Source organism: Phocoena sinus, chromosome X (genome assembly GCF_008692025.1).
Source record: "Phocoena sinus isolate mPhoSin1 chromosome X, mPhoSin1.pri, whole genome shotgun sequence".
Taxonomy (NCBI): Eukaryota; Metazoa; Chordata; class Mammalia; order Artiodactyla; family Phocoenidae; genus Phocoena; species Phocoena sinus.
This window is the reverse complement of record NC_045784.1, coordinates 97,961,458-97,974,908: the sequence shown is the minus strand read 5'-3', so window position 1 is coordinate 97,974,908 and position 13,451 is coordinate 97,961,458. Positions and strand designations below refer to the sequence as shown.

Sequence of the window (13,451 nt, the reverse complement as noted above, 5' to 3'; positions counted from 1 at the left end):
GGGAAACAACACATCCTGAGTCATAAATTAAATCTTAAGGAATTAAAATAATTGATATCATATAATGTATATTCTCTGACCATAACAGAATTAACCTAAAAATCAGTAACAAAAAGATATCTTGAAAAAGTCAAAGCATCTGGCAATTAACACAGGTCTACACAATCCATGTTTCAAAAAGGAAGATAAATTAACTTAGAAAATAATTTGAACTAAATGAAAATTAAAACATCAAAATTTGTGTGACAGTGTTAAAGCAGTACTCAGAGGGAAATTACTAACATTAATGGTTTATTTTAGAAAAGAAAAAATATCTCAGATCCATGATAAGCTTCAATATTAAATGGACAAAGAAGGGTAAAAATTAAATCCAAAGTATCATAAGAAAGGAGGTAATAAATACAAAAGCAGAAATCAATGAAATTGAGGAAAGACAATAACAGACAAAATTCAATGAAATGAAATGTTGGTTATTTGAAAAGATTGATAAAATTGATAAACTTCCAAACAGACTGAGGGAGAAAAATAAAACTAGAAGACACAAATTATCATTATCAGTGATGAAAGAAGGAATATCTCTGTAGACTCCATAGACAGGTATAAGGGAATTATAATTATAAACAATGGTTGGCCCATAAATTTTGTGGGATTTTGGGGTCCTTAGACATGAAATCACAAATTTCCTGAACCATGAACCGAGGCCAGAATTTCAGTGGAGAGTGTGCTGCTGAGAATAAAATAAAATAAAATTAAATTAAATTAAATTAAATTAAATTAAAAGGATACAAGAGCTCTGAATCCCCAAACCTGAGTCAGCCTTTTCCTTAGCCTAACATTGGCCCACTTGCACTCTTTGAAGACTGCCAAAGCCAGGGCAGTTTACTGGAAACTTAACCCAGATTTGAATGCATAGTGAATAAAGCCTTTTTAGAACTCCAAAGTCTTTTGAGATGGCCAGGTTAATGTGGACCTTAATTAAAGTCTGGAAAACTCAATGGCATCCTAGGCTGTCACTCAGGTTGATGCTATTGACAGAATTGATTATCAGCAGCATCTCCTATAGATCAGTAATTTTCATATACAGGTCCATAGTGAAATTTTCAGTCTATGGAGAAAATTGAGAAGGTAAGTATGACAGTGTATTTTTAATAAAGCTATATTTATTCCATTTAAATATATTTTAGTTAAATAAATTAGTTCAATAAATATATGGACTTATTTTTATTCTGAGATTATCTTCTCTAGAGAATCCAGAAGTAGAAGAGTCTAGCCCATAAAATTCAGTAAAGCTGGATTTTGCTTTACTATTTTATTCCTTATCCTATGTTTTTGAAGGGCTCAGCCCTGTTCTTGATGTTTCCTATCACCTTGCCTTTGATGGAGTCTCCTGGATATCATTGGATACTGCATCTTACATCAATTATTTCTTCTAAATGCTTTCGGGGAATGCCACTAACTTTCTCCCTTGGAATCACACCCACTCCCTTGCAACTTGATTCTTCCCCGATACTAGACTGTGTTTGCACCCACTTGAACTTGATTTAGAATTACTGGATCTTCTCTGGGCCACTGCACCCAAATCTCCTGCTTCTGAAGTTGAGACATTTAAAAAAGTATTACCTTGACACTCAGACCTGAAATTCTGGGATGCTTTTTAGGCTATAACCTTTGCTTCTCTCTGCAGTAGGAATTAAATTCTCTCTCCCTCTATCTACTCTGTCTCTGAGCACCCTAAGTAAATATGTCCAACTACTAAACTCACCTACCTTGGTGTAGTGCTGAGAGGAGGAGGTGCAATTCTGGAGGCATTACCTGTATGGCTAGTGGAGTTGCTGGGAACTCTGCAGGTTCTTCATCTGGCTACTATTGTTCAATAATTTCCTACTGGCCCTGAGCTTACAGATCCACTCATACACCCACTGTCTCTCATGAGCCAAGGTCATAGAAAACAGTACTCTATCCTCTAATGAAGATTTGTCAGAATGCCTTTCTAGTCATGTAGCTCAGCATTTGTACTTCCTTGACACGTAGATTTTATGGTTCTTCAGTGAGGCAGAGTGGTGTTTCTGGTATACGTCCTGATGATGTGGGCGGTCTGGTATGTCTCGACGATGTGGGCGGGGAGATGGGACATCCTACATATGCAACCAGCCAGCCCCCTCTTAGTATAAAATAGGGATTTCCTGGCAGCACTATGCAGGATGTTCAACCTCCCCACCCATGTGACTGTTAACTGCTGCATCATGAAGTTCCTTCCAGTTTCTGTCAAAGGGCTTGTCGCTTGATGTGTCTTTGTGTGAACCATTTCAGGGAGACCTCTTCCAAGCTGGTCTTCTGTTCCCGATGAACTGGCTGTGATTACTAATGGCCTACATGATCTAGAAGCCTGGTAACTAATAACCCACCTCTTACTCAAACTTAAACCCCATATCTCTAACAATATACTTTTCCATCAACTTAAATAAAAAGAGAAAATTCTCTTGACATAGATGCCAAGATATATCATGGATTACAAACACTCTCCAGTTCCACTTCCAATTTTGTCGACCCTTACTAAATAAATACATAAACCTTTAAATTATATAAGCCACTCTAAATAATATAAACACAGACTTCTTATATTACAGTAGAGGCAATTCTATTGCTAGAAGAACCTAGATGGGCTGCATACATTTATCCCAGTTATCCCAGGTTATCCCAGTTGAAATTAACCATCTTATATGTATCACAAGTTATTTGCCAAAAACATAGGTCTAGAAGCATCATCCTGAGACTCGCTGCTCTGTGGCTATGCAGTCTGACTACCACATCCTGAAATAAATAAGAAACTTAGCTAAAGACAGATTCTGTCGGCCTCATTCTTTCAGCTGAATAAATTTTGCATTATGTACTTTCCTATCTCAAGCCTCTCAGCTCTGAGAACTTTTCTACCTGTAAAAATTCATGAACCTGAAGTTCCACCAGGACCAGACACCTGAAAGGCTCAATATGATGTATAATACCTTTTTGAATAACACCCTGGATTTGTTTCCCTGAAACAGTCCCACAACCCATCCACCCTGAAGCTTTCCTTATGATTTGCAATTGAGCTAGTTCCTTTCAAGTTGGCTTCAAGTCTTTCCCTATGGGAATATGGCAATGATTTCCATGTCTCTGTTTATATTTTCTCCAGAGAATGGAAGACTCAGCAATTTTATGGATCTTGGGTGGGAAAGGGAGAAGGACAAAGAAGAAATGATCAGTGTTTTCCTGGTGCTTTCTACCTAACCAAGTATACATTAATGAAAAATTCTGCTATTTGTAGTATGTGGCTCTACCCTAGCACAGTAGTGCGGGAAAAAGAAAAGATAGAGGTAAGAGAATAAGATATTATTGTGGCTTTAAATTTATGCCTCTAGATTTTTTGGTTTTGGTTTCATTTTAATACATTAAGCACACCCATAATCTGGTACTTTATATTCAAAAGAAAAAAAAAGCCTATTTGACTGTGTCATTTATGTAAGGTGATTGCTAACTCAACAGAAGAAAATATATTTTAAAAAAAGTATCTCTGGGCTTCCCTGGTGGTGCAGTGGTTGAGAGTCCGCCTGCCAATGCAGGGGACACGGGTTTGTGCCCCGGTACGGGAAGATCCCACATGCCGCGGAGCGGCTGGGCCCATGAGCCATGGCCACTGAGGCTGTGCGTCCGGAGCCTGTGCTCCGCAATGGGAGAGGCCACAACAGTGAGAGGCCCGCGTACCAAAAAAAAAAAAAAAAAAAAAAAAAAAAAAATCTGGTATTCATAATTTATCAAGTCTTGATGATACTAGCAGGATTAAATTTTGGTAATTCTCCTAGGTACTTGAATGATAAATATGATGACCACCCCATTATTCTAATGTTCACTAAAGACCAAAGTAAACCTAAAATGTTCTTTTGAATAATGCTTTTTTATAATAATCCTTTAAATCTCTAATAACGTATTCATAAATACTAAAATGCACATTTTATTAAAGATTAGTATTCAAGTAATGAATAACTTATCCCTGACTGAACAATTTATCATTTGAAATTTTTGGATCAATGTTTCTAAATTTTTGGTGGCTACTAGTTAATTTACTATTTGGGAGGATACATTTTCTACAATATATTTAAACTAAAGATATAGGACAAAACCTGTAAAATCAATTTACTTTTTTTTTTTAAAGAAGATGTTGGGGGTAAGAGTTTATTAATTTATATATTTATTTTTGCTGTGTTGGGTCTTCGTTTCTGTGCAAGGGCTTTCTCTAGTTGTGGCATGTGGGGGCCACTGTTCATCGTGGTGCACGGGCCTCTCACTATCGCGGCCTCTCTTGTTGCGGAGCACAGTCTCCGGACGCTCAGGCTCAGTAGTTGTGGCTCACGGGCCCAGTTGCTCCACGGCATGTGGAATTCTCCCAGAGCAGGCCTCGAACCCGTGTCCCTTGCACTGGCAGGTGGATTCTCAACCACTGCGCCACCAGGGAAGCCCCTCAATTTACTTTTATCTTAAATTTATATACTAATATTTACTAAAAATCTAGTCAAGTCTAAATTAATAGCTACTGATACTAGTGTCAACAACATGCTGCCAGGTATCAGGCAGATTTCTTAAAGCACTGAGCAGCAATCATGATTTTAGAACACTCAAAGTAGCTACGTCAAAGAGACACCATCTACAGCCTTAATTAGAGCACCCTAGTAACTGCTGTTTGTGAATTTGTAACCCATACCCATATCTGCTTTCTTTAGTTAGTGATCCTTCTGATTACTTGCAGTAAATACCCAAGGCTTAAAAATATTCAGTACGTCTCCAAGTGAACTCCAGGTATTAACCTTGAATGCCCCCATGACCTCCCTTCTGTTACATCATAGGTTGAAACCAATACTTATTCACTGCCTTTCATATGCCCAATTTCAAACATCCCCACATCCTAAGTTTTAGTAAAGCTTTTTGGTTTTTGTTTATTCCCTGTTCAAACAGTTTACTCTGCCGAATGAGAATAGATTAAAAGTTACTGTGGGGCTTCCCTGGTGGTGCAGTGGTTGAGAGTCCGCCTGCTGATGCATGGGACATGGGTTTGTGCCCCGGTCCAGGATGATCCCACATGCCGCGGAACGGCTGGGCCCGTGAGCCATGGCCGCTGAGCCTGCGCGTCCGGAGCCTGTGTTCCGCAACGGGAGAGGCCACAACAGTGAGAGGCCCACGTACCGGAAAAAAAAAAAAAAAAAGTTACTGTGAAATTTTAATTAACAGAAAACGGAAACTCCTTCTAAAGCTTCTTAAAGGGGAAAGGAAAGCAATATTGACATAGAACTTCATAGCTAAAAACAAACTATATTTTACATATATATGACTTATAAAGTTGTGGTTTACAATTAAAATATTGCCATTTTAAAAATTTCCCTAAAACTTTCACAAATTTGCTTTAAAATAACACAAAACCGCGCCTCGGAGACGCCACCGCCAGCACAGCCGGAGACCTGAGCCGACACTGGGGGCTGTCCGTGGGCCCCGCATTCCCTCGATGAATCGTAGAAGTCCCGTTGTATCAGAGTAAGATGGACGGTAGGTTTGATTGTGATTGTTGTGGTGAGCTGGAGCCACCTGGTCACTAACGAAAGACATTTTGTTAACCAACCGCCCCCAGAGCTTCCTGTTGAAATATACAGCAACAAAGGAAGAAAAGAAGCAAAACGGAAATAGTGCTTGCCAGCACCTTAGAATGATGCTGCTCAGGACCAGTCCAACACTGACTGTATCTGCACTGCGAGGAGAATGTTCATAGAAGCCTGTTGTGTGCATATTTATTCACATTTTTGTCAAATGTTAAATCCTTCAGCACAGTAAATCTGAGTGTCACTTCATTCCGTTTGAGTTTCTTGAGTGTTTTCTTTAAATGTCTGCAGAGTTACTGCCCCTTTCTTCACCTATGAGTACTGCAATCTTTTTAATTCTCAGTATGAGTAGAGCTTTTTGAGCTTCAAATCTAAGGGGAACTCAACAGGCCTGGTTGGCATATGCGATGAAACCACCTTGCTGTGGAAGCAAAATTATTATTTTTTCTACCTTTTTGAAAGATCTTTCTTTTTGATGCCAATTTTCTTCCTTATTTACACAAGTTCAACAATTTGAAAGGAAGAGGCAATAGTAAGGGTTTCAAAATGGCAGAGAAATTTAAAAGTCTCATGAAATCTGGGCTCTAGTTATATGGACTTAAAACCATTGGGTTGTGGAGGCAATGGCTTGGTTTTTTTCTGCTGTAGACAATGACTGTGACAAAAGAGTAGCCATCAAGAAAATTGTCCTTACTGATCCCCAGAGTGTCAAACATGCTCTACGTGAAATCAAAATTCTTAGACTTGACCATGATAACATTGTGAAGGTGTTTGAAATTCTTGGTCCTAGTGGAAGCCCGTTAACAGATGATGTGGGCTCTCTTACCAAACTGAACAGTGTTTACATTGTTCAGGAGTACATGGAGGCAGACTTGGCTAATGTGCTGGAGCAGGGCCCGTTACTGGAAGAGCATGCCAGGCTTTTCATGTATCAGCTGCTACGTGGGCTCAAATATATTCACTCAGCAAACGTACTGCACAGAGATCTGAAACCAGCTAATCTTTTCATTAATACTGAAGACTTGGTGCTGAAGATAGGTGACTTTGGTCTTGCATGGATAATGGATCCCTATTATTCCCATTAAGGTCATCTTTCTGAAGGACTGGTTCCTAAATGGTACAGATCCCCACCTCTTTTACTTTCTCCTAATACTTATACTAAAGCCATTGACGTGGGCTGCAGGCTGCATCTTTGCTGAAATGCTGCCTGGTAAAACCCTCTTTGCAGGTGCCCATGAACTTGAACAGACGCAACTGATTTTAGAGTCTATTCCTATTGTACATGAGGAAGATTGACAGGAGCTTCTCAGCGTAATTCCAGTTTACATTAGAAATGACATGACTGAGCCACACAAACCCTTAACTCAGCTGCTCCCCGGAATCAGTCGAGAAGCACTGGATTTCCTGGAACAAATTTTGACATTTAGCCCCATGGATCGGTTGACAGCAGAAGAAGTGCTTTCTCATCCTTACATGAGTATTTATTCTTTTCCAATGGATGAGCCAATTTCAGGTCATCCTTTTCATATTAAAGATGAAGTTGATGATATTTTGCTTATGGATGAAACTCATAGTCACATTTATAACTGGAAAAGGTACCATGATTGTCGATTTTCAGAGCATGATTGGCCTATACATAACAACTTTGATATTGATGAAGTTCAGCTTGACCCAAGAGCTCTGTCTGATGTCACTGATGAAGAAGTACAAGTTGATCTCGAAAATATTTGGATGAAGATAGTGAAAAGTATTTGGAGGATCCTGCTTTTGAGACCAATTACTCTACTGAGCCTTGTTGGCAATACCCAGATCATCATGAAAACAAATACTGGTAACTACGAAACGAGGTCATCATCATACTTAGATAACTTAGTTTGGAGAGAGAGTGAAGTTAATCATTACTATGAACCCACACTTATTGGAAAGAACAAAGCAAAGAAAAATCTGATAAGAAAGGCAAGTCAAAATGTGAAAGGAATGGATTGGTTAAAGTCCAATAACATCACAGCAACTTGCTGAAAAAGAAAGGGAAAAGAATCAGGGATTTGATTTTGATTCCTTTATTGCAGGAACTATTCAACTTAGTTCACAACATGAGCCTACTGCTGTTGATGACAAATTAAATGACTTGAATAGCTCAGTGTCCCAACTAGAATTGAAAAGTTTGATATCAAAGTCAGTAAGCCGAGAAAAACAGGAAAAAAGAATGGCCAATTTGGCTCAGAAGGCTTGTACCAGTCTTCTTGGGATAGCCAGTTTGTGGGTGATGGGGAGGACTGTTTTCTCATAAGTCAGTTTTGTTGTGAGGTAAGGAAGGATGAGCAAATTGAAAAGGAAAACACTTACCCCAGTTACCTGGACAAGTTCTTTAGCAAGGAAGAAGATATTGAAATGCTAGAAACTGAGCCGGTAGAGGATGGGAAGCTTGAGGAGAGAGGAAGTGAGGAAGGATTTCTGAACAACAGTGGGGAGTTCCTCTTTAACAAGCAACTTGAATCCATAGGCATCCCACAGTTTCACAGTCCAGCCGGGTCACCACTTAAATCAATGCAGGCCACATTAACACCTCCTGCTATGAAATCTTCCCCTCAGATTCCTCATAAAACATACAGCAGCATTCTGAAACATCTGAACTACAACACTCAGCAGGCATTTCTTTTTGTATTCTTCATGAAGTGTGTTTTGTCTTTGTTATTACTAGTGTTTAAGTCATTTTCTTACTTGAATCAGATGGTGTCATTTAGAAAGCATTTTTTTCTTGGTTTTTAAAATCCAGACTTTTTTTCTACATGTGAGATGGTTTTCATTTTAACTGGCATGTCATTTGCACACAAAAATAAAGAATAGGGCTTCCCTGGTGGCGCAGTGGTTGAGAGTCCGCCTGCCGATGCAGGGGACACGGGTTCGTGCCCCGGTCCGGGAAGATCCCATATGCCGCGGAGCGGCTGGGCCCGTGAGCCATGGCCGCTGCGCCTGCGCATCCGGAGCCTGTGCTCCGCAGCGGGTGAGGCCACAGCAGTGAGAGGCCCGCGTACTGCAAAAAAAAATAAATATATAAAAAAAATAAATAAATAAAAGAAACCCTAAAAAAAAAAAAAATAAATAAAAAAAATAAAGAATAGAGCAAAATAACGCAATGCGGGAGGAGACAAAAGAAATGCACTAAGACAAGTAAAAAACATTCTCTCATAGAACAATGATCTGTTTTACAGGAAACAAAAATCTTGCCTTGAAATTTACACAGTGAGACTGTACATAATTGCATGGAAATATCTATTTTTTTCTTAAAATATTTTTCATTCTTGAGTATTTTCAAGTTTTTCCTACTGTACACATTTCTTAAAAGCACATGATACCAGCAGCAACTGAAAATGAATGACGAATTTGGTACACATGTGTTATCTACCTCAAGGTAACAGAAGTATGTGGCAAAACATATACTACCCATAGTGCTTCACAATATGCACTTCTATTTAGCCAGCGTTTATTGCAGTAAACTATTCTTAATAAGATTCACTCACCGTTTATAAATGTTCTGGTATTCATTCTTTATAGTGAAGTGTTACTACATCACATCTTATTTATTTTAGCAAATCACTATATTTTCTGTATTTAATTCTAAAAAGTTAACTTAGTTTTTGAAATTTATTTGCAAATACACTTTTTCCATTTGGCACTATGGTTTGTTGTCTACTTAGCTGAATATATGTCAGCTTATCCTAAGGCTGTCCATGTACTTAATTTACTTAAGCATTCATTTTAAGTAAAGCGCTCACTGTGTATAGGAATTTGTATTTTGGAGGTACTTGATCTATCTACACAGAAAAATTAGGAATTACTTTATTATAAAATGCTCCTAGAAGTCTTAATTGTGTTTATTTAAAAAGAAAACTGTAATGTTAGACATGTGTGCATGGAAGTAATTAAGGTACATAATTATTGTAGTTTAAAAGTTTACATGATAAGACATATTTTGTTTCTACTGTATGTTTTTACTGAATGATCTATTCCCCATCCCAAGGCAAGCATGAATAAAATTAGGTTAAATGTAAAAATAAACAAAACAAAAAACCCCACAAAACCAGTGACAATATGTTTCAGGAGCCAAGTATTGAAGTAACTACTACATTGTATAATAGGCATGTTCTTTTCAGAGTAATACATTACTCAAATTACTAGTATGAATTGTTAATATGGTAGAAATATATTGAAATGAATTTTAGGAGAATTGGTATATTTTATTAATTTATGGATTTATTCTCTTCCTTGTTCCAAAATAAGTTTAAGGTGTTTTACTGATGTGGCATTGATTTATGTATTTAATAAATATTAAGTTTTTAATATATAGTAGGTAGATGGAGATAATGATACAGAAGGCAAACATTATACTTGTTCTCATGATTTTATAGTATAGTGAGAAATATTATAAGATAAAAAACTAATTAAATAAATTAACTGGACAAAAGAAAAGCACACATGGAGTAGAAGGGCATTTTATTTTTTTTCACATGCAGCAATTAAGAGAGAAGAAAGCCAATGGAAAAACAAAACAAAACCAAAAAACAAACAAGGAAAAACTTGGGATTTTCAAACGGCATCTTAAACCAGAGAATGGCAAACATTTTCTGTAAAGGGCTAAGTAATATATATTTTAGTCTTCGCAGCTACTCAACTCTACTTTTGTAGGTTGAAAGCAGCCATAGGCGATCCTTGAAAGAATGGGTGTGACTGTATTCCGAGAAAACTTTATTTATCAATATCAGTAGTCAGCAGGATTTGGCACATGGATGTAGTTAGCCAACACCTGACCTCAAGGGCTAGGAAGGGGGAACTGAGGTGTGGTTGAGGATTGATGGAGATGATTCAGTATTTTTTTTTTTAGTAATACAACTTTATTCTTAAAATATCATTTTTTTTGTTTCAGAGCTAAATACTTTTTTGAATTTTATTTTATTTTTTTATACAGCAGGTTCTTATTAGTTATGTATTTTATACGTGTTAGTGTATATATGTCAATCCCAATCTCCCAATTCATCCCACCAACCCTCCCCGCCCGTCCAGCTTTCCCCCCTTGGTGTCCATACATTTGTTCTCTACATCTGTGTCTCTATTTCTGCCTTGCAAACCGGTTCATCTGTACCATTATTCTAGATTCCACATATCTGTTTTTATCACAAAAGGGGTTGGATTTTGTCAAATGCTTTTTTGAGTCTATTAAGGTAATCAGGTAGTGTTTTTCCCTTTATTCTGTTAATAAGGGGCATTATACTGATTGATTTTCACAGGTTGAACCAACTTTGCTTTTTTTTTTTTTTTTTTTTGCTGCCAAAAGCTTTATTGTTTCCATTTGGTCCAGGGCTTGGGAGAGGGCCCCAGGGCAGTTAAAAAGCCCTAGTGGCTGCAGAGACGGGCTTCAGGCAGAAGCCCTGACACCAGGGGGGCTCCTCAAAGGCCTCTGGGCTCTGGAGGCTCCTAGTTGGGCTTGAGGGTGAGCCTTTCAAAGAGATACTGGCCGAGCCCAGCCTGGGACCAGCCAGCCTGTGGAGGTTAGTCGGGTGGTCGCCATCTGCTTGATGAGTTTCAGCTGCTCCTGCAGGAAGCGGCTCTCCAGGAAGTCACAGGGGTGCGTGTCTGCGCGGGCAGAACCCATGGCCTGCGGGTCCGCAAGGGCCTGGCTCAGGTTCTTCTCTATGAGAATGGCGGCTTCCATAGCGTCCTGGGTTTTACCCCACTCATCTTGGGACGGCTTCTGCGCTCCTGGAGGAGGGCGCGGCTGCTGCACTGTTTTTGCATCTTCAAGAGACGTTGGGCACCCTCGTGCTTCTCCTTGGCCAATTCGCAGAAAAAGTGGCCCACGTTCTCCAGAGCCACATCCTCGCGGTGGAAATAGAAGCCCAGAGAGAGGTAGGTGTAGGAGGACCCAGATGCATGTCAACTGGGCGGTTGATGGCAGCCTCTACCTAAGTGGAATAATTCTGAGGAATCTGGGAGCTCATGGTTGATTGGTAATACGGAGTTAAGCTCAAAAAATGGCGTTGGCTGGTCCTGAAAGCTGAGGGTGGCTGAGTGGCTGATTCCGAAAGTTGCGACTGGAAAAAAGGTTGGAGGGTGGTTGGAGGCTGGAGCAAGGGGCGTCCCTCGGTCTGTTTTGCCCCAACACTGTTGAAGCAAAAGACAGATCCGCAGGACCGCCTGAGCGGCTTGCCCCAACTTTGCATTTCTGGGATAATACCCATTTTATTGGTGTCCAACCTTTTTCATATATTTGCTAGTATTTCGTTAAGGATGTTTGCATCTATATTCATACAGGATATTGATTTATATATTTTTTCCCTTATGCTATTTTTGTCTGGTTTTGGTATCAGGATATTATCAGTCTCATAAAAAGAGTAGGGAAGAATTCCTCTTTTTAAAAAAATTTTTGAAAAAGTTTTTTTTTTTTTTTTTTTGAAAAAGTTTTTGAAGAATTGGTGTTAATTCTTCCAGGGAACCACCAGACATGTCAAATAATGACAGTTCTCTGGAAATGAGGCTCTGAAGGAGTGTGCTAACTCTGTTCCCTCTGGTAAGTATTGGGCTGCTAGTTTGCACTGAGATTGCAGGCTCTTGGTTTTCAAGGCTACCCTGGAGCCTGAGACGGGTAATGAAATAGGGCAAGTTAAAATGCTACAGAGACTGCTGCTCTTAGCAAAATTCAGTCACTTTTTTGAATAAACACTCCCTGGATTGCTTTGAGCTTTTAAGTAACTTCCAGAGTCCTGAATTAGTTGATTCTGACAATTTTTGTAAAATTTCTTGTTGCTTTTAAGGAAGAGAGAATTTTGGAAGGACTAAAGACTGATATCCACATATAATTTTTGTGTTATAAACACATCTTAAAATTGTATAATCTCACACAGTTTAGAAATTGTAGAAAAATTTGCACACTGAGATCATATTACTAATATCAGAATGGAAATGGTGATTTTGAACAGAAGTATGAATGAGAATATGGAAACATCATGTTCATATTCATTTCCCAGTATCTAGGGGATGCATTATACACTGTTCTTCTAAATAAACCTATAGGTATATTTTATAATATAGTATTTTAACACAATTGTTAAATATTTGAGACAAATGTTTTATGTCAGTCATTGCTTTATCTTATAATATTGCTTATGTTTGTTTCTTGCTGCAATTATTTTATCCCAGTCTACTTTACGTTTTTTAAAAAAATTTATTGGAGTATAGTTGATTTACAATGTGTTAGTTTCAAATGTACAGCAAAGTGATTCAGTTATACATATATCCATTCTTTTTCATATTCTTTTCTCATATAGGTTATCACAGAATATTGAGTATAGTTCCCTGTGCTATACAGTAGCTCCTTGTTGCTTATCTATCTTATATAGTGGTGTGTGTATGTTAATCCCAAGCTCCTGATTTATCCCCCCCCCCCCACGATGTTTCCCTTTTGGTAACCATAAGTTTGTTTTTCATATCTGTAAGTCTGTTTCTCTTTTGTAAATAAGTTCATTTGTATCATTTTAAAAATTAGATTCCATATATGATTGATATATATTTGTCATTCTCTGTCTGACTTCACTTAATATGATAATCTCTAGGTCTATCTATGTTGCTGCAAATGGCATTATTCTGTTCTTTTTTTATGGCTGAGGAATATTCAATTGTGTATATATATATATATATATATATATATACCACACCTTTATCCGTTCCTCTGGCAAAGGACATTTAGTTTGCTACCATGTCTTGGCTATTGTAAATAGTGCTTCAGTGAACATTGGGGTGCATGTATCTTTTCAATTTATGGTTTCTCCGGATATC

General features: G+C 38.2%; 1 protein-coding gene and 2 pseudogenes across 1 annotated transcript in view; 1 reads left to right on the top strand and 2 right to left on the bottom strand.

Moving 5' to 3' along the window:
* HTR2C (5-hydroxytryptamine receptor 2C) overlaps positions 1-13,451 on the bottom strand; it is a 244,974-nt gene that overhangs the window by 38,024 nt on the left and 193,499 nt on the right. The gene's annotated exons all lie outside the window — the stretch shown is intronic.
* Positions 6,168-8,390, top strand: LOC116747736 (annotated as a pseudogene).
* LOC116747474 lies at positions 11,094-11,617 on the bottom strand (annotated as a pseudogene).